The 22,172-nt window shown below is 44.0% G+C and overlaps 1 long non-coding RNA gene across 1 annotated transcript in view; it reads left to right on the top strand.

Moving 5' to 3' along the window:
• Positions 1-22,172, top strand: part of LOC116657074 — a 195,312-nt gene that overhangs the window by 108,837 nt on the left and 64,303 nt on the right. Inside the window, exon 2 of the long non-coding RNA XR_004312008.1 lies at positions 19,708-19,909. This is a non-coding gene — a long non-coding RNA (uncharacterized LOC116657074). The remainder of the gene's footprint in view (positions 1-19,707; positions 19,910-22,172) is intronic.

The raw sequence follows: 22,172 nt of genomic DNA, 5'->3' as shown, positions 1-22,172 counted from the left end.
CTTCGCTCTGGCATGTGTGTGTGTGTGCGTGTCTGTGTGTGTCTGTGTGTGTAGGCACTGCTCTCCTCTAGCTATGAAAATGTTAGAGCACAGCACAGCCAGAAACAGAAGGAATAAAAATAATCTGTAAATAAGACAGTTGCCTCCCAGAGCACTCCTAGGGGAAGCTGGGGATGTGACATACCAGGAACTTGGAAATGAGGTTTCCTAAACTTCATAGCACGACAGAAACTTATTGCAGTGAATGTGCCAGAGGCACGTTCCTTGCTAACTGATAAAATAGAGTTATTGGCTGGGAACATCAGCTTCACTTGCTTGCCTTGGTTTTGGGGAGTTGGAGTGTAGAGACTGCACAGAACTCCCCTTTCCACCTGTAAAATGTTCTTATAAATGTAACTTTTCATCGTTCAAGTTATTTTTGACTGTAACTAAGCAAGTAGATGACCCATGTATAGTTTAAATATATATTCTGTGTATAAAAGCTATAGAAAAGGATAAAAAAGAAAATGAGAATTTCCATATTACCACTGAAAGACAACTGCTCAGTATATTTCCTTTTCAAGTGTATCAAAATCTAAAGAGCTTTTTTAGAAGAAATATTAATACACAAATTGGGGAAATAGCCTGTAATACTTGGGCCCAGAGATAGCAGTTGCTCATTTTTGCGTATAAATGTTTCATTTTCTTCCCCCAAAGACTCTTGCACCCACATATTTCCATAGATGTTACCGACCGAACAGTCCATCATAAGTATCTTTCCAAGCCAATAGATCTACGTTGCACATAAAGCTTTATTGTTTTTATACAAAAAGATGCGTTCTGGGGGATAGGAGGAGAGGGGAACTATAGAAAGGTTCAGAAAAGAGAGTAATAATACCCCAAGCCCACCATCCTGATAAAACTTACGTTAATGTGGGTGGACATTTAAAAACACTTAACCGTCCATTTACTCAGCTTTACATCATATTCTAGGAAGCAGCTCTCATCTACAAAGTGCTTTTGTGCAAACTGTAGAAGGTGCTCCCTTCCTGATGGGTACAGCTCCCGTTCGTCCTGTTGGGTACGTAGAGGGCTCAAAGTGCCCCAACACAGGGGGCAAACCTGGATTCTTTGGCTCAGCAGTATGCGTGTGTATTACCACACCGAGATGTACCACCACCACAGCAGCATCCCCTCTAAGAGACTGAACCCCACGTACAGTGCCTACTGCATCCCAGCGCTCTTCTGGAGGAATGTCACAGGTTACCACCCTGTGTCACCCTTTAGCAGCTGCATAGTAGGTGCTCTCATTTTCTCCATTTTGTTGATGAGAAAATGAGGCACAGAGACATTAAACCACTTGTCCGGAGCCATCCAGCTAGTGAGTGGCTGGGCTGGGATTTGAACACTGCTAGTCTGCTCCCTAAGCCTGTGCTTTAACCACTCTGCCATTCTAATGAATCTCTTGTTGGCAATTATCTCTTCTTCTTTTCTTTTTTTTTCCCTATTAAAACAATGTTGCAGTGAACATTTTAATATAATTATTTCCTTAGGATATTTTTCTGCCTCATTTTTGTTTAATACACCATTAAATAACAGTAAATGCCTGGCAGTATTCTAAACATTTTACAAAAATTAACTCACTTGATTGTCCTCCTAAGCCTAGGAGTCAGCATTTATTATAAACTTCATATCATAGGTGAGGCAGAGAGAGATTAACTTAAGTGAGAGCTGGGATTCCACCCCAGGCAATCTGGCTCCAGGTTCCTTAACCATGAAGTTGTGTAGACTCTTCAGGAAGCAAGCAAGCATCTTGGGCCACAAATTGGCTTCAGTACTACCCGATTGCACTGAGTAGAGAACATCCCAATGGATGATTCCCATATTAGGGAATTTTATTCTAACCACCTATTTAAATGCACATCAGAATAGAATTTAGATTATACTGTATATCCAAATTTATCCAGTAGTTGATTTTTATTAAAAGAAATTTAGAAAACCAAAAATATAAATAAAAGATTAAATTTGCCGAGGACAAACCATGCAGAGATAATCATTGACATGTGCTACATATAGGCTATAGTCTTTTTTAAATGGAAGTACAACTACACATATTAAAAATAAAATTGCTATCCTCTTTTTGCAATGAAAGTGATTTTTTAAAAATTGAATACCGTCATTTACAATGTATCAGTTTCTGGTGTGCAGCACAATGTCCCAGTCTTGCATATATAGACATATTTTCGTATGAAAATGATTTTTCACATGAATAGTTTTTAGTTTAGTTTTTTTTTTTTTTGGTGGGGCAGGTAATTGGGTTTATTTATTTATTTGTAGAGGCAGTACTGGGAACTGAACCCAGGACTTTGTGTGTGCTAAGCATGCGCTCTACCACCTAAGCAGTATATCCTCCCCCTGGCATGAAAAATTTTTTAAACTAGTTTTTATTGCTTGTATCACAGTGAATTGTAAAAATGTAGTATAATATATTTAACAAGTCTTTTATTGAAACAGATGACATCAAATTTTGGGGTTTTTGCAGGAAAAAGATCACATTGATGAACATCTTCTTGTTATTCTTGGTGTGATTTTCTGTCCTCTCACGATAGGTTCCCAGGAGAGGAATAATTAAGTAACTGAAATTTTTAAGGCTTTATAGATACACTTTTAGCTAACTTGTAACAGGCACTTTTCTAAGTTACAAAAAACTGTTCATAAGGACCCTTTCACTCTGTGAGTAATGTGCAGTTATATACCGAGACCATACTTAACCATTTCAGTCTAGCCTGATGACGCCTATTTAGAGTGGTGTTATTCAACCATTTAAAGTCGTCTTTTGGTAAACATTAATACCTCAAACCTCTAGAAATGCAATTGTTAGACAATTTTAGGAATCATTGACAATTTTAGAAATAAAATTCCATTTTGATTTTGCAAAGTTAATTTTCCTTTAATCTGAAAAATCTTTTAACATTTCTTTGAGTTCAGGTCTGATAGTGACCAATTCTTTTACTTTTCTTTCATCTGAAAATGTTTTTAGTTTTGCTTTCCTTCTGAAGGACATTTTAGTGTCGTATAGAATTCCCTCAACGTGACGTTTCTCTTCAGGACTTTACAGATGTTGTTCCCTATCTTCTGGTCTCCACAGTTTCTGATCAGAAGTCTGTGATGATTTAAATGATTGCTCCCTTGAATTTAACTTCTCATTTTTCTGTAGCTGCTTCTAAGATTTTTTGTTTACTTTTAGCTTTCATCCATTTGGCTATGATTTGCTAGGCATGATTTTCTTTACCTTTATTCTGCTTGAGGTTGGGTGACTTTTGTAAATCTATAAATGTGAGGTTTTTTTTTTTTTACTAAATTGTAGAAATCTTGGATTTTATATATTCAAATATTTTTCTGCTCTTCTCTCTTCCTTATAGGACAACAGTTATATAAAAGCTAGTCCATATATCACCCCAAAGTTCTCTGATGCTCTGTATGTTTTTCTCAATCTTTTCTTTCTTTTGTATTAGATTTGGTAACTTCTATTTGTTTAGCTTCAATTTTACTTTATTTTTTTTCTGTCATCTCCATTCTTCTGCTAAGCTCATCCTCTGACTTAAATTTCAGATATTTAAATTTTCAGTTTGAAAGTTTCCATTGGGGCCTTTTTTCATAGTTTCTATTTCTCTTCTCTTTCACCATGAGAAATTTTAAAGTTTGCTTTATTAAACATTAGTTGGAGCAGCTGTTTCAAAAGCCAACATTGGATCATTTTAGAATCAGTCTCTATTTATGGTCTCTAGTCTTGTAACTTTGTCACAGATTTTGGTTCTTTGAACATGGAGTATTTTTGGATTGTAGCCACAATATTGTGAGTTAAATTGTAGCAACTCTGAAGTCCACGTTATCCCTCTGAAGAGTATTGATGTGTTTGTTTTATCAGGCAGTGGACTTGGTTAAACTCAAATGGTAAACTATGATTTTTGAGCAGCAGAAGTTCTTTTAACTTTAGCTGAACTGCTTTGAAGTCTGCCAGACACTGGGGCAGAGATCATATGTAGAAATTAGAGTTCTCTCCCTTTGGCTTTCTCTCTCTCTCTCCTTCTCTCTAGTGGCAGTGGTTGACCCAGACTCTACCCTCTTGGTCTTTAGGTCAGAAAGACTGGAGTGTCTTGCAGAGGTTCAGTCACCCCATATGGAGCTGGCTTCAGTCTGCCTTCAGGCTTCAAGCTATAGAGACAGGTAACTCATTGTATGCCTTTCTTCAAGGTTTTGACTGCCCTTCAGAATGTCTTCTTTTGTTCACGCTCTAGTACCTTCGGGTGTTTGTGTGTGTGTGTATTTTGTCCAGAGTGTAGAGCTATCATGTGTGGGACCCCTGGGCTCTGTAGGCACCTCCTTGGCTGTACCAGAAGCTGGACTTAGCCAGATGTTCTAAAGATGCAGTAATCATCTGTTTCAACAGTTGAACATCAAAGACAGTTACACCCACTCCCAAGTTAAATAGCACCTTTGGGGTGGTACTTAACGATATTTGTTATTAAACAACTATTTGCATACTTATTTGTTTAACGTTTCTTTTCCATGAAAGCACATGGCCTGTGATCTTAGCACGTAGGCCTGGTCCATAGTAGCACCTCCTGAAATATTTGTTGAACAACCAAGGCACAGGCACTGAGGTTAGAGAGAATAGGGTTATGTAAGAGAAACCTCGTGGGCAGCTTTCAGGGAAGGATTTGCTTATTGGCTAGATTGGTGGGGAGAGTTGTGGAAGATGGAGGAGTTTAGGTAAAACCTCAAGGCCTCTAGCTGGGATTACCTGGTGGATGATTACGTAGGGCCAGTGGATGGGCGGTTCGACGGAGACTGGACTTCTGAGCATTGATAAAAATGATTCTTTGGTCTTTGCATGTTGATGGTCAATCCTAATGTTTGATTAGCATTTATCTTGCCCTTGGCTCATCCTTGACTGGAACAGAGATTAAAGAAGGAGCTATAGCCAAATTTCTAATTCTTTAGTCCTGTTCAGGTGCCCCTGGCTCTGCTGAGGGAGAAACGAGCAAATCTGGAACCCAGGGCATCTCTAAGGAAGGGTGTTTCTCCGTGATAAGAAGCTGAGTGTTGAAATGTAACCCTCTAGGCCCCTGCCTCCCCAGGACCCCACTGAATTGTTTCCATGAGCGTGGTTGCGCCGAGATACCCAAAGAGCAAGGGAAATATTAGAAAGCCTGCAAATGAGGGGAGAGCTGTTGGAGGCTGTGGCTCAGTCATGATTTAGGAGCCTCGCTAAATTCTTAAGTGGAAATGTCTGACAGCCTCGGAACCTGAAATCTTTCATCTTCCTGGTGGAATATGAGTTCGCTTGTGCAGTAAAATGAAAACTGGTGGTGAGCACTGCAGTCAAGTTCATGTTCCCTTAGTAACAGGGTTTGGGATGAGAGTATAATTACATGGAGAAGTGCCCTGGGGTTCCTTTTCTGCATTTAGCCACGATAAAGGCTGCGCACACGATAAAGGCAGCGTCTATTACCTGATTCCAGGGCAACCTGCACTTCCCGGAGGTTTCTCATTAGCACCTCTGATTTCATCTCGAGTCACAGGCCTTCAGCTAATCCTTCAGTGGAGAGCGGCTGTTCTTGCCAGCCTCAGTCAAGGCATTTAGCACCAGGAATGCCTCTCCTGATGGACTCCCCCTGCAATTAAGAAAAACAAGTTTCCAAGGGGAGGAACTTGTGGAGGGCTGTGGCTTTCAGCAGGGTTTCTGTTGCTAGTTCTGTTTGGAGGCGGGGCTCGCCAGGATGCCTGGTTCTCTGCCATCCCCACAGGCCATGCACTGGGGGACTGATTACCTCGTCCTTGTTGTCAGGGGGAGTTTTATGCTCTTGTTGTCCTGCAGCGGAGACTGGGAGCTGATGAAGGTAGAAGCAAGCCCAGTGATTGGACGGGACTTGCAGAAATACAGCTTTGAGTGCATTCATGGTATTTGCACAACAGAACACCATTGCTAACCAAATGTCAATGACCTTCATCTGTGGGCTCCCTCCCACACAAGCCCCAGTGGCTAATTCTGGGGGACCCCAGGGCTGTCTTGCGAGTACTCAAAACACATCTCCTCTATTTTTCATGGCATCCCACTGCCCTGAAGCTGCATGGCCATGCCTCCACGGCACCAGCTTGGTCCAGCTGCACTGATGCTGCTGCCACTGTGCTCCAGCGTCCCTTTGCTGCTTCCTTTGCATGTTAATTTCCCCATCGCTGCCTGCCTAAGGCCACAGGGTCCTAAGGCCGGCCTGGGGTGGTGGGTGAAGGGCTCCCTCTCAGTTCCCTCCAGGGAATGAGTGAGCTTGTGTGTGTCCAGAGCTTCATGATAATCTTCTGGAAAACAGCCCTTGCGTTTCTTCCCTGCTATCCCTCTGTCTGCAGCTGTGGGTCTCACCTCTGGCTGCACAGTGGAGTCACCCATGCAGCTTTTGATAGATGCTTTTGTCCAGATCCCAGCCCAGAGCTTTGAAATTTGGCATTTCATGTGGTGAGTCCTGATGCTGTTGTTTGTAAGTTCCCCAGGGGACCAGTGTGCTGCTGGGGCTGAGAACCACAGCTCTGCAGGAAGCAGGAGAGAACCTGACCTCAGTCTGGGCTGACCCAAGGATTGCTATCCATGGCTCTGTCTCCTCCTCCCCTGCCTGGGAGGCCTGCAGGCCTGTCTCCCTCTGCACGGATAGATGTCTGTCCTTGGAGTGCACTGCCGGTGGCCCACCAGTTTGGCTAGAAGCCAGGCTTTGGATCCCAGTTCACTCTTCAACATTTTTAAGTAGTCGTTTCAAATACTACTTTTGCTTAGCTCACATAAATCTGATCTGAATCTGGGGGCTCAGCGTCATGTAGATGGGGAAAAAAATGTGTGGTAGGAGGCTTCAGGTAGCCACAGAATCCATTTGTATCTTTGTGATCTTCAACAAGTGACTCAGACTCTCTGAATCTTAGTTTCCCTACCTGTGAAATGGAAATAGAAGCTACCTGTGGAGTTGTTGCTGTGTACAAATTAGATGATGTGTGTGAAAGCATCTTGTAAGAGTAAGGCCCTCTGGGAAAGCAACGCCTTGATATGTGACGATTAACCAGCCATCTTGCCGTGAGCGTGAGAGGTTCAAAGGAGATTCAGTACCACTGTTGGGAAAGCCATTCTAAGCACACATTCTGGGGGTGAAAACTTGATGTCTTACAGTTGCTCCCCATTTACAAGAGGATCACTATGTTTTAATTCTGTGATCCTCTGTAAAGAGTATCACTTCCTAGGGCAGATTTATCCATTTTTCCCAGTACTGGGAATTCTGGCCCTGAAATATTTTGACATTTTTAGAATGATCCCTTGTAGCCCAGAGGTTCTTAAATATTAGAGGCTTCAGAATCACCTGGAAGGCTTGTTAAAACTGATTGCCAGGCGCTACTGCCACCCCAAGTTTTTAATTCACTAGGTCTGGGGTGGGATTCAAGAATTTGCATTTCTAACAAGCCGCCAGGTGATGCTTCTGGTTCCGAGAGCACATCTGGAGAACCACTGGGCAGACTTCTACAGTGTCACAGCGTCTCCTCTAGAGCTGTGGTTCTGATCCTTAACTGTGCATTAGAATTAGGGAACTTTAAAAAATATTGATCCCTGGGCTCCACCCCACAGCACCTGAATTGGTCTCCGTGGGTGGGGCCAGGGTATTATTATTTAAAAAATGCTCTGTGTGTCATTCTCGTCCGCAGCCAGAGGTGAGAACCACTGGCTTGGCTTAAATCCCGTTTCTCTGCTGCCTGTCTTATGTCCTATAACACATTCGCTGCTCATCAGCAGAGCCCAAGATACAAATCAGATTATCTCACAGCATTTCTCTGCTTAAAACCCCTCACTTACTCTTCCACTGTGCTTAGGAGAAAGTCCTGACTCTGTACCACACCTCCAAAGCCCGCCAGACCTGCTCCCTCCGGGGTCCACCACCTCACGCTGCCGTTTCCACATCTCACCCGCGGGCCAGCACACACTCTTCCTTTTTTTCCTCTGATGCACCAAGCCCTGCCCTGTCCCAGGGCCTGGCTCCTGTCCTCCGGCTGCGATGCCCACCCCCAACTCCCAGCACTGCTGTCTCCTTTTACCCTGCCCGCCTCAGCTGCAGAGTCCCTTCCTCCCACAGGCCTGCCTTGGCCATGCTGTTAACAGCTAATGGTGGTGCCATCACTTAAATAAGTCCTTTCCGGTCCCCCAGTTCATGCGCTCCTATCTGCTTGACCCTGTTTTAGTATCTTACTGATTTATGTGATCGCTTCTATATCATTTGTCTCTAGAAATCGTTTTCATGAGGGCAGGGACCTTGTCCACTTTGTTCACAGCTGTTTCAGGTGCTTGCCAGGTAGAAGGGCCGTAGATATATTTATCAAATGAATGAATGAAACCTCCGAATTATGGGCTATAGGAACCTACTCTGTTCTCGACTGTCACTACAAGACACCATCAACTCCAGGCGAATGGACAGTAGACTCTTCCAGACTGCTGAGCTACAGTTGGCTTCTCTGGAGGCTGTGTGCCCGGCGTGTCGTCTCTTGAGCTGGGTGACTGCTCACTGACTGCCCGGCACAGCGTAGCTCAGACGGGGGTGAAGAGGCCGGGGCAGACCAGCACCGCATCTGCATCTGGCAGGGAGATTGAGGGGCTTGGAATCCTTCACAGCACGGTTCCCTTACAGAGGGGTGGAGCTGTGCAAGTGTCAGTAATCGGTAAGTGCCTGTTTTATATGGACGGTTTATAGGCTAATCTCAATTAATTGTTTCTGGAAGAGTAGTAAAATGAGGCAGGGAGGCCATCGGCGATGATGGCCTGTGAGGGGCGGCTGCACAGACAGGCTATTAGCATTGCGGAGGGCAGAGCAGGCTCTAAGTCAAGGGCATCCTGCGTCCGGAATGACATATCCTAGGCCGAAGTGAGATCTTCCCGGGAGCTTAAATGGCCCCTAAAAGGTTCAGCTTCCTGCAGAAGAAAAGGCTGAGAGGACAGTCTGTGCTGTGGAGCAGGGAGGTCAAGTCGAGAAGGGTCAGATGGAAAATCTGGTGATCAGAGCAGGCAGATCTCTGTCTGAAGTTGTGGTTATTTTTTTTTCCTCCTTATACATGGAAGGTTTTCATAGTCAGTGCAACTCCCTAATCTGTTTGCAGCTGCAATATTTTCTCCTCATACAAAATGATGCAAAGTGTGCAATTCCTCATGATACTGAGATGAGGTGTGGGAAATAATTGTGCTTTTTGAATTCCAGGATAATTGGCAGGGTAGTCCAAAATGTAGCCACTCTTACTTTGTATCAGTGAGAGGGTGTTAGGCATATGTGTGTGTGTTTATCCTTAAAAAATGTAATAATGTAGGAGAAGATCTGTAACCAGACATCATACCTCTGTGCTTTCCTTTGTATCGTGGTTTGAAGTCATTCATACAAATCAATTTAGCTTAAAATGTAAGAGTTGGTTTTGAAGAAAACTATTAAGGAGCTATCAAGAAGAAGTAAGGAGATAAAGCAACAATTATTTGGGGTTTGAGAATTCCTGGGAACCAGGACCAAGGTACCCAGATCTAAGCGAATGATTAAGCAAATTTTTTCTTTGTTTATTGGATAGAAATGTGAGAAAAATTGGCTTTGCTCATCATCATCAGCATAAGCATTTGAGGAGAAGAGCAAGGTGAACCAGCACCTTTGACCACCTATTTATTCGTTGTCTGAGCTGGAAGTTCCCAAGGTGGGCCCGCTGCGCAGAGGAGGAGTATGAGGAGACAGAATTTAGCTGCATTCGCCAGATTTGTGTTGTTTTTTTTTAGTCAGTGGAAGGTGGACGCTGCCATCAGATGATGCTAGCTTCCTCCAGAAACTTGCACTGGCTCTGGACACGAGAACTCATCAATCTTTTCTAGCAGCCCTTGACCCCAGCAGGAAGATAAAGTCGGGCAAGGCTTAGCAAACTTGGATCTCTTCCTGACTCAATTACTAGAGAGGGACCAGTTTGCATTGCTGGCCACACTAAAATACCAAAAATTGCCTGTCTTGTGGGAATGCCCTGAGCACCAAATTTAGCACGGCAGTATTTTTAGGTGATTAAAATGTGGGTTTTCCACTGTCAACCGCTGCTAGTCATTTTGGACACATCAGTAGGTGCTGACAACTGCTCTTAACCCCTTTCTCTTGATGATTTTATTCTAATTGAAAAGAGGCTTGGGTGGGAAAATTTCTAAATATGTAAGCACTTTGTTATTGTTAGTCTGCACTGTCCACTATGGTAAGCACTAGCCACTGGGGCCATTTAAATCTACCTTAATTAAAATTAAATACAATTTAAAATTCACTTTCAATGTAAAGAGTTAAAGTTCAGCTTAGAAGTCGCCTTGGCACTTGCCGTATTCCCAATGCTTTGCAGCATGAATGGCTGTTAATACTGGGTATCATATTGAATAGCACAAGTATACGGATTATTCATTCAGGACAGAAAGTTCTTTGGACAGTGTCACATGATGAATCCTTTCTGAAACTTTGGATCAAATCAGTCTCTTTTCAAGGAGGATCATGCCACCCTGGGGGATTTAGATGTGTGGGGATGGGGTGGAGGGTGGCAATCGGCCATTAGTGACATTTTTTCAATGTTCCAATTCTTAGCCATTTCTTAGTGTACTTGCATCACCCCAGGATGTGCCTCTTGTCAACATACCTGCCCTATCTGAGGTTGATTGGCTTCTCCACATGAGTGTGTTGTCTATTCCGGGCTTACTATTTCAAAGGATTTCTTGCCATTTCTGGAGAGAGTTAATAGGCGGTGAATCAAGAAGGAAGAGTCACAAATAAATCCATTCTTAAGAATTTCACTCTCTTGATTGTCTTGCCCTTAAGGTGGTGAAATGGTCCATGGACAACACTTAATCTTTTTGGTAGAGAGTATGTTTAAAAAGAATAAGCAAAGGGGTGATCTGGAGGTGGGAGGAAATTTATTTTGGAATTTCTCTAGGTGGAGTCGGGACGTTAGCTTTTCTAAAAGCCAGAACTGGATGTCAAAAACTCTGGGTGTTTTTGTTGAGTGAGTCTTGTCCCCTGCAGCACAGACTCCCTGCTGCCCTTTGAGTGATGCAGAAGAGACATCGATTGAGCCTCTGCTAAGAAAACAAGTGTCTCCCCTCGATTCGAGAAAATACAATGTGTCACACACTTAGTGAAAATCAATAATGCAGGGAAATTTATTGGCTGCTGTTCAAATCTCCATTCCTCTAATTGTAAGGGCTGGCAAAGTCCTTGGTTTTTGAGGTTTAGAGGTTTCGCAGTAAGTACCAATCACTTGCTCTTTGGGTGACCTGAAAAGAGTCCCAGTTGAGTTGTTTTTTGTGATAAATGACATGGGAAGCAGGTGGAGGAGGCTGACGACACAGACTAGATGCGCCTGTACTTAGAGTGGCTCCTGAGGGCCGGATGCTCACTGGTGGGAAAGGGTGAGAAAACCATGCTTCTGGTGGGGCTTCTTAAAGCAGGGATCCTCACCGGACTCCCTTCACCCACTTATGTTGTCTGCCTGGCACTGGTTGGGGAAACCTGCTTTAGGGAAACCTAGACTTTGCTTATAAAGCGATGGGTTTGAAGGCAAAGAGGGAAGGGAAGGGGAGATCTCAAAGAGACCTGCAATTGAGGAGTTGTCTGTTGTGGTCAGCACTGACGCAAATGTCACTTACCATGCTCCATCCATTCCACCACAAAAAGAAATTTAGAAACAGAATCAGAGAGTTGCAGATAGAATGCAGGGTCGGGGAGGGCTGGAAGATGCAGATGCAGAAGGACCGAGGAGAAATTGGAACAGAGTATTGAACTGTCGGCAGTAATATGGTGAATTATAGCCCCATGCCTTGAATGATGGCTGGAAGTCATCAAGTCTCTGGATTTTACTAAGTTGTCATTCGCATGTTATATTAGCTGCAACGGTAACGACTGCCTCCCTCTCGGGAGGGGAAGTGGCTCTCCATCCTGTAACCACCTCCGTGGTATTGATTTTGTGTGGGTGGGCAGTGATTCATGGGACCCTCCCGCCACCTTTTTTTTTCCCCCAGCTCCAGATTTTCAAGAGTCTTGTGTGAATTGCACTAGCCTCCTAGTCAACCTAGCAGGAAATCTCATTGAATTTGCAGGAGAGAGGAGGACAAGTGAAACAGTCACCCAATATAAGGTGAAATCATTAAGGCCAGGAACCAGGTGACATTTAAAGAGCTATCAGGGACAGAAGGGAACAGTTCTCCTTGAAGTTCTCACCCTTTAACTCTGTGGCATCCCTGGGGAAGAAGAGAGGGGAAGGTAAATATTTGGACTATTGCTGTTTCTATGTTTTATTAACAGTTCCCAAACCACTCACTCCCTTTTATTGCTGAAAAAAATTTCCCAAAGCTCTGCCCCAGACAAAAGAAGAATTAAATGTTTATGAAGACAGTAGGTGACGGCTCTCAGTGAGACAGAACCAGTTTTGCCCATCTGTGGTACTTAGGTTCTTTTCTGCCTCTCCATTCTCAGCTGGGATTTGGGATCCGAAGTAGGCTTCTGCTGACTCTCAGTGTTCATCCAGACACGGCTCTGGAGCCTTGATTCCATTCCCCACCATGCCTTGCCCCCAAACTTGGCCAAGGTCAAAGGGTGACGTTCAGTCTTAAAATCTGAAGGTTTTTTTTTTTTTTTTCCTGCATGAGTGATGCTTTGACCTTGATCTTTGACCTAAAAATCCACAGCTTCATTCTGGGTATATTTTCACTATAATTCTGTTCTGTTTCATTCCATTCTGTGTCCTTGATTTTAGGAAACATATAGCTGGTATTTCTCATGTGAGATATAATATAATACTGAAAATATATATTATACTTTTAGTAATGTACTACATACTAGTTAAACCAACATGTGCTAATTGTTATAATTGTATATATAATTTTTTATTACTGTTGCTATAATAATTTTTTCTTTGTCACTGCTAACATTTATTGAGCTCTTACTATGAGTCAGGTGATGTGCTTGGTACTTTTCATGTATTATCTGATTTAATCTTCACAAAAACTTGTAGGTGAGTTTTCAGTCATTTTACTCAGTTCATAGATGAGGGAGCTGAGACAGAATTTAAGAGACCTGTCCCAGGACACATAGCAAGATGATGGCAGAGTTAGGCATTCTGCCTCCTTTGTCCTCATTTGTCACCCCTGTAAACACTGCTCTGTGATTTGGTGTGGCAAGACAGGTGCCTCCAGGCCCAGGTGTCTGGCCCTCCTTCAAGCCTCTGTTCTCAGAATGATGGAGAAGCCAATTTCAGCCTCCAGGAAGATGTCATTTTCCAGTGAACTGATGATGGCCCCAAGCCCCATTAGTTGGCTGGTGTGGTAGTTTCAAGGCGGCTGTTTAATGGATCGCGGGGCTGGTTCACTTCTGGGTCACCCCATCCTCGCTGACCCCTGGTGATGTGTCGGTGGATGGGTGTGGGGCTCCATCCAGCAGTGGGTGCATTCTGCAGGGTGCAGCCCGGCGGGCAGTGCAGCAAATCTGATCTGTAGATGAGCAGGATCTCTCCTCCCACTGCTGGCTGCCTCCTCTAAGTAATGTGTGGGGAGCAGTGCAGGGAGCCGTGTGATGATGAATTACAGCCAGCCACGGGGCTGGGAAGTGGGCGAAAGCCACCCCGTCTTGTCTTTGTTCTCATTGACAAGAATAACAGATCCCAGCTGCTGAAGGTGGAACCTTCCACCCCATCCCATGCAATGAAAAGGGCCTGAGTTTATCATTCATTCTGCTCTGGGGTACCCGAATCAGGGCACAGTGCTGGTTTGGGCAGTCGCAGGCTGGTATCTATCTTGGGAGCACCAAGAAACAAGCTTCTGTAATTTGTCCTGTCAAAATACCAGGGAATTTACAGCAGTGTTGTCCTTGCAGCCCGTCCTGGGGGCTCCCGGCTGGTCCAAAGGCCCACCTCATGGATCTTCCTGCTAGAGAACATTGCGGAGAGGCCGTGTGTCTTGGTGGCGCGGGGCTGCCTGCGACAGTCACAGTTCACACCTATCGTCCTAGAATAATTATTAGTAGTTCCCCTTTCACTCTCAAAAGTTCCTGTTGGAACATAAATTATATGGTCATTTTATGACCTTGTATAGAACGAGGGCACTGGAGTCCACAGCCTAAGTGAGAATCTTGGGTTTTCATATCACAGCCCTGTGGCCTTGGACAGTTAGCTTTCTGAGCTTCAACTGCTTCATCTCTAAGATGGGAGAATAATGGCGAGTGGTTCTGACGATTAAATGAGATAATCCCTGTGAGGGGCTTAGTGTGATGGGCCTACATGTTAAGCTTTCAGGGCAAACTGCATCTTTTTAACAGGGCGTATGTGAGTCTTGTACATTCTGGAATGTCAGTTGAATTTCTGGTTTGGACCTTCTTCTTCTTCTTCTTTCTTTTTTTTTTTTTTGAGGCTGGCAACAGCAACCTATGAGCCTCTGCTCAGATTTTGACCCTGCTGGTTGTTAGCTGCACGCCCTGCGTAGACTAACCTGCACTTCCTCACTCAGTATCCTCTTCTGTAAGTTGAGCTTATGGTTTCAGCTTGAAGTCTGAGACCCTGGATGCTGAAGCCAAGGGTCTGCTTTCAAATCCTGGCTCTTGTACCCATGGCTGTGTGACCTAAGGGGACTTCCCTCAGCATTTTGTTTCTGTTTCCCGTCTATATTATGGGGGTAGAATCTACCCCTATACAGTGCTGGGAAGATTAAAGCTGTGAGCACAGGTAAGCCTCTTTGAACTGTGTCCATCTAATAGTGAGCACTCAGTCAATGTTAAATACAGTGTTATTTTCCAGGGAAATGTGAAGAAAAAAAATTTGTATCTTGTAATTTCATCATCTAGAGATAATTCAGTGTATTTTCTTTCATTATATTTTCATACATAATTAAAAAAAAATAGAGTAATGATACTTAGACATTACTTGGTTCTGCTTTTCCTTTACTATGTGTCAGTTATTCCCCCATTTCATTGGTCTTAAGCTCAATTTTTTTTAGCAGCATTATATTCCATCATATGATGAAAATTATTTTTTATTCTCCTGCTCTTATATATTCACATGATTTCTGACTTTGTTCTGTACCAAGTAATTGTTCATCAGATAGCTTGAATGAAAAAGGCATAAGTTTCTGGACCACATCTTTCGTTACTGCCTTTGGATACAATCCTCTCTGCAGAAATACTGGGCTGAAGAATATTGATTGTTTTTAAGGTTCTTGATCTATATTGTCAAGTTACCCTCTAGAAATGTACCAAATTTATGTTCTCAACAGTAGAGTGTAACAGTGGCATTTTATCACACCGTTACCAGCTGTGAGTATTCTTTTTTCTTTGTCTTCCTCACTCATTGGCTTTTGTAAACAGTCTACTCTGTTACCTCTAGACCAGTGCTGTGTCACAGAAAGAACTTTCTGGGATGGTGGAAATTGTTCCATGTCAGCACTGTCCAGTATGGTAGCCACTAATCTCATGGGGCCATTGAGCCCATGAAGTGTGGCTAGTAACCAAGGAAGTGAATTTAAATAGCCACACGTGGCTGGTGCCTGTGGTGTTGGGACATGCAGTTCTGAACTCCACCATGATCACGGCAGAACACAGGGTGCATTATCACCCTGGAGCTCATTTCGTGTTCTCTTCTGGTCCACACGGAGGGCAGGTTACTCACCAGACTGTTGAGAGTGTTGGGGAAACAATCTGCTTTTCCTTCCATGTCACTCAGCAGCCTTCCCAGAAGGCCACCAGCCCCAAGAGTTGAGGATACTACTCCCATTAAAGGAGGTCCAAGTTGTGTACCAAATCGTTGGCCATTTTCTTTTCCCTTTTGTCCGAGGTTGCTGCCTCTCCAACCCTGTTATTTCTAGACCTATTTCCAGGGTGATCTAGAGGCCCCGGGGTAGTCGTCTCTCTGCTGCTTTGGTACCGGCTCATATTGGTTTGGAAAGTGATGCGTTGGTTCTCTGCTTCCTGCTGCCCCTTCCACAGAAGACGCCTGTCATGGCTCAGAATTGAGGGTTTCAGTTTCTCACTCCTCAAAACGTCTTTCTTTATTGTTTGTCCCAGTCGTGTGAGTAGGAACACGGCGCGGTTCACTGCAGGCCTGAGCTCAGGACCTCTGTGATGGAGAGACAGCCGGGCCCCCTGCGATGTGTGACTCCGTCTGCCCAGCTCTGACCAGTGGGGCCAGAGTCGAACGAGTCCAAACCGCCCAAGGAAGCAGCTGCCAAATGGCTCTTGGCAGATGTGGAGATGCCCTATGGCTTCCTCCTGCCCACATCAGAAGAGAAATTAATGTCATGCCGTACCTTCTCGTTGTTTGATTCTTGGCAAGCCCCCGCTACAGATAATCTCATTTGTAAATAGATGGACTCATATTTCAAAACCCTAAAAGGAATAAGCAGCAGGAAGTGGTTAAAAAAAAAAGTCTTAAAAATCTGCTTTTAAGTAACACTGTCCACTGTTCTCAGGTAAGGGTTCACTTTCAAGATTCCCCTGGGTCTGTCTTTGCCTTTTATTTTTTAATTGTAACTTCTAATTCCACTAATGGAAGCAAAGACCAGGACTTTACACAGGTAAACTATTATATATGAATTCTCTCCAAGGCAAATTCTTTCCAAAATAGCTGGGATGGGAAGAGACAGCCCTTTTAGATTGTGCCTATGTGTTTGCTGAGTGTCGGGCACATGCTCCATGCTTCATGAGGATTCTTGCATTTAATCCTTACATTATCCTCCTAGAGGCAGTGACATTTTCAATTCCCATTTGCAGATGAAGCAGTTTTAAGAGTAGAGAGGGTAGACAGCTTGCCTCATATTATCCGTTTAGTAGGTGCTAATGCTGGGATTGCAGTCCAAGCAAATGGGCTCAAGGTTCTGTCTTCCTACTCTTGGTAAATCATATTTACCATGTGGAACATGTGTGCTAGGCATTTGATGAGGATTCTTCTTTGTCTATTTTTTTTTTTTTAAACTTTCACAACAATCTTACAGGCTGTGGTTACTACTCTTGCCCCCAATGTACAGATGAGCAAACAGGCTTACAGACTTCAGGGAGGGGGACTCAGGTCACATAGGAAGGAAAGTGGTGGAACCAGGATGGACCATAGGTTGGCTCTCCCGAGACCCCATGTTCTCAGCTACCTGGTTGTGTTCCCACCTTACCACTTGGAAGATTTGTCCTGGGAGTTGGCCAGTGTCATTTCTTAGAGATTTCCAACTGATAACAGTTTCCTGCTTTTCAATTAAACTAGGTCTGTGGTGATTGGTGGGAGAGGTTTAACGGTACAGATTATTACTTCTTAAGCTAGTCGTCATGGTGACGGACCAGGCTTCGAGAAAATTTCCAATCCATCATGATCCCACTGTGCATGGATAATGATGGAGCCTGGGCCACACACAATTTGCTAGGGAGCTGGAAAGACCCAAAGTTCAGAGAGACTGGACCATGGACCTATGCTTGGATGTCAGCATTGTCAAATTGCTATAAAGTTTTCTCAATTCTCATTCTCAATTTCTGTCATTGCAGAAAGGCAACAAAGAGTTCGTGGATCAATGTTGGCTGTGAACCACACTTTGAGAATCATTACCAAAAATGGTATTTCAGGCTCAGACTTCAGAAATTACTCATTCTAGCTCTGCTTCTACCTTGCTGTGTGGCCCTAGGAAAGACCCTAGAGAAACTCATCTCTCTGAGTTTAGCTCAGTGGATAGATTTGGAGCAAATACAAGATCCCCACCAGATCCAGGGCACTGTGATTCTATGTGGATTTTAAGGGTTTTCTGTACTAGAGAGACCAGCGATCAAAAAAGTAAGAACAACACCCTTTTAGAATGTACTGAAAACGGTCTGTTTCTTAACAGTGCCTGGCAGAGGCAACTTGGGAGCTTTGCCTAATAAAGGGCTCTTGTGATTTACAGTCCGACATCCCTTTGTTTGACAAATGAATTTCAAGGGCATGGGAGTAGGTTGAATTTGCTGAAAATCAAAGCATGCCCAGCGTGCCCAAATGAGTTGTATGTGGTAAATCTTTGAGTTTAATTACAGTGATAGTTAAAATAACAGGAAATATAATGAGGTTTGTAAAGTACAGTTCCCTTGCTGGTTGTTAAATTTGGTTTCTTTCAACATCAGTCAAGAAGCTGGAGCCGGTGTCCTGGGTTTCTTTATCAAAAGTATTTTAGAAAGTGAGTCCAGGGCCTCTGTGTATAATGTAGCTTCAGCAAGATTCCTTTGTTCTGTGTTTTCTAAATCCTCGCCATCGTGTCGTGTGGTCCACGGAGCAGCAGCCTCGACATCTCCTAGGAGCTTGTTAGAAATGCAGGGTCTCGGGTCTTACCCCAGACTGAATGAGTCAGAATCTGCTTCCCAGCAGGATCCCCAAGTGAACCTTATGTGTTAAAGTGTGAGAAGGGAAGCCAGAGGGCCCCGGAATTAGTCTTGAAAAGGGGGAAATGAAAGACCTAAGTTGTTCAGTAAGGAGCGCACTCGGTGGCCCACTGGATGGCAGGCCCTCTCCCGGGCACTGGAGTGGCATTTAAAGGGGACATATCTGGTCTCCTTCTCACAGAGAGACAACCACACAGTCATGCATGTCACACTGAACTCCGCTCTGTTAGGGCCCGAGAATGGGTCCAGATGCGTACAGAGGCGAGATGCCCACCCAGCCCATGGAGGGCAGGGAAGCCTTCCTGGGGGTGTAGCCAAGACAAGAAAGTGTAACTAAAAATAATGGGGGAAATGCTACTGTTTCTAGTTAAGGCAGAGAAGCTCACTTTGCTTTCTGTCCTGGAAGGCTCCTGATGGCCCCAGACCTGGTGATTCTGATGCGCAGAAAGTTAGAGACACACTGCCTCAGACCCCAGTCCCCTGTGCTTTGGGACTTTTCACATAATCATGTCCCCTCCCGAGACCCGGAGGTCCTTGTGTGCCTGGCTCCTTCTGTCCTCCAGACTCCAGCTCAGATGGTGCCCTTCAGAAAGCCCTTCCCTGAACCAGTCTAAAGGGGACTCCTTGGCCAGGCTGTCTCATCACCTGTTCCTGTATTTCTCATGGCACACACTCTCTTTCCTCCTCTTACTATCCACCAGCCCCCTTTGCAACCTGCGAAGACATTCTCTCTTTGCTTCAGTTTTCTCATCTGTAAAATGGGGATGCTGACAGTACCAATGCTGTCAGGTTCTTGTGGGGAGTAAGTCAGTGAATGTGTGGGTGTTAGCGTAAGAGATGCCCCCAGGGCTCTCTAGAAGGACCCTGGGTTCCTCAACAGGAGTCACTTGCCATAGTGAGTAAGCGGGTCTCGGTTTTGGAACCCACATCTGCTGGACTTGGAATTAAAGTTACTTTCACTGGGCTCCCTGGTTCTCTGTTCCGTAACTGGACCAGTGGAATGTGGAGCTGACGAAGCTCGGAGATCATCAGTTCTACCCCTCTTGTTTACAAGGGAGCCGGACCCTGGTAGTCAGTCCTGTCTGCTCTCTAGCTGTGGAATGCTAACTAAGTGCTTTATGTGTCTTGTCTCTTTAGTCCTCACAACCGCTCCTCCTTACCCCCAAGTTGGGGTGAAATAGTCTTGGCTCAAAGAATGTCACTAAGTTGGCTAAGATCATAGCTGGAAAAAAAACAGTGCCTCAGCCGCAGAGGTCTGTGTTCTTAACAGATTCATCAACTTGTCCTTTAGGGTCACAAGCAAGCATGACTTCCAACTCTGGTGGCTTCTTTGGAGGTGGCATTTTTCTGGAAGAGTGGGATCGCAGCTCCCAGTGTTGACATAGAACTCGCCGGCACCCCGACTGCTCTCTGCTGGCGTGGCTTTGACGGTCTCTTCTCCACCGACACGCGATCCAGGGAAGTCTGGATGGAGGAGGCGCCAATCAGACCAGGTAGGCTCCTTTCCCTTATATGCTTCGCTTCTTTCATGATGTTTGAGGTTGTCGGCACTGAACTCAGCACTGCTGGAGTAGCCTTTCGCACTTCAGCAACCAGTGAGCATGAGATCTGGTTAGAGGTGGGGTGTTGGGGACAAAAAAAAAAAAAGACACTACGTGGGAAATTAAGTTGTCAGGGTTACTTACAAAGGTAAGGACAGTAAAATATCCACTTACCTGCAGGAAAGTTCCCCTGTGATGTCTGCGGAAAAATACTAACATGCAATGAAGAATTGCTGGTAAAAAACAAATACGTACTTTCTGATACTTTGTATGTTTTAAGGGAGAGGCCCTTTGAAATGAGGCAGGCATATGCCAGGTCCTCCTTGTTCAAAGAATTAAACCATAATAAGGGATGCTGGCTTCCCCAGACAGCTCAGTTCAGGACTTCACAATTACTTTCATCCTGATAACATCCCAGGCCAGGATATTTTTATTGCTTGCAAAGGAGAAGTGCCCTCAAGTTATCTAAGAAAAAGCCAGTCAAAGGCACGTTTATAAAGGTGTTGACCTTAAGATCGTAATAAAGTGTGTGGTTGAGGGAGTGTGGAAGCATATTGGGTTTGTGCGGGATTCTGAGGGAACGGGGTTGTCACTGGGGAGTGGAAGTGTGAGAGAGCTGGAGAGCTGGAAGCTAACAGGTGATGGACATGTGTTGAGAGTCTTTTATTTCATTCTGCCTTGGAGAGGCCAGAAGTAGTGAGAAAACGTAGAGAACCATGGTGCCTGTGAGCCTCTGCTTCTCTTGAGGCAGTTTCCATGTTTAGAAAGTGCAGGAGGAAAAGAAAGGGATTTAAAGTTAAAAACACTCTTTGAGGGCTGACATCTGAGATACCCGGAGTACAGCTCAGTAATCAGAGCTGAAGTCCGGATTTGGGGGAAGTGCTGTGGAACACAGAAAGCCTCTTTCCTCTTCCTCTGAAATAATATTGTGAAAATTGAGCCAGCTCTGGTCCTCGAATGTGGACATGAGCCCACATTGTAGGATCCAGATGCTCAAAACATTTCTGAGTCCTGCTCCAAGATCGTAACCCAAGATGGCAGGCAGCTTGCCTTCTCTGAAAAATGGATTTATCGATAGGAGGTGACTGAAGGGCTGAGTTGAGGAGAATTCTGTGCTTACATCTGGCCTCAGTGAGAAATGGTGCCACGACTAATGAGCAATGTTTGCCAAGGGGATGAGAGAGGGGTGTGGTTTCCTGTGTGCCAAGCAGTGGATGTCACTGTGTTAGTGTTCACCTAAGACGCTGTCCCAGAGAGACATTGTGCTGTGCAAACGTATTATACAGGTGGAGCAATAGCCACACACTCTCTCTTTTTTTAAACTATTTTTTTTATTGAAATGTAGTTGATTTACAATGTTAGTTTCAGGTATACAGCAAAGCAATTCAGTTATACATATATACATATGTATTTTTTCTTTTCGTATTGTTTTCCATTATATGTTATCACAGGAAATTGAATGTAGTTCCCTGTGCTATATAGTAGGCCCTTGCTGTTTATCTATTTTATGTATAGTAATGTGTATCTGTTAATTCCAAACTCCTAATTTATCCCTCCCCTGACCTTTCCCCTTTGGTAATCATAATTTGTTTTCTATGTCCATGAGTCTTTTTTTGGTTTGTAAACAGAATTTGTATCATTTTTTTCTAAGTTCCATATGTAAGTGATATCATATGATATTTGTCTTTGTCTGACGTATTTCACTTAATATGGTTATCTCTTGGTCCATCCATGTTGCTGCAAATGAGATTATTTCATTCTCTTTTTAATGGCTGAGTAATATTCCATTGTGTCTGTCTGTCTGCCTATCTATCTATCTATCTATCTATCTAACTATCTATCTATCTACACACCACAAATTCTTTATCCATTCACCTTTTGATGGACATTTAGGTTGTTTCCATGTGTTGGCTATTGTAAGTAGTGCTGCTTTGAACATTGGAGTGTTGATGGACAGGTTGCTTCCATGTCTTAGCTGTTGTACATAGTGCTGCTGTGAACATTGAGGTGCGTGTGTCTTTTCGAATTACAGTTTTCTCTGGATGTATGCCTAGGAGTGGGATTGCTGGATCACATGGTAATGCTATTTTTAGTTTTCTAAGGAACCTCCATATTGTCCTCTATAGTGGCTGCACCAATTTACATTCCTACCAACAATGTAGGAGTGTAAAGACAATTTTTTAAGAGCAGTTTAAGTTTACAGAAAAATTGAGAG

Source organism: Camelus ferus, chromosome 17, assembly GCF_009834535.1.
Source record: "Camelus ferus isolate YT-003-E chromosome 17, BCGSAC_Cfer_1.0, whole genome shotgun sequence".
In the NCBI taxonomy this organism is placed as follows: Eukaryota; Metazoa; Chordata; class Mammalia; order Artiodactyla; family Camelidae; genus Camelus; species Camelus ferus.
The sequence above is the reverse complement of the archived record's forward strand: the minus strand, read 5'-3'. Positions and strand labels throughout refer to the sequence as shown.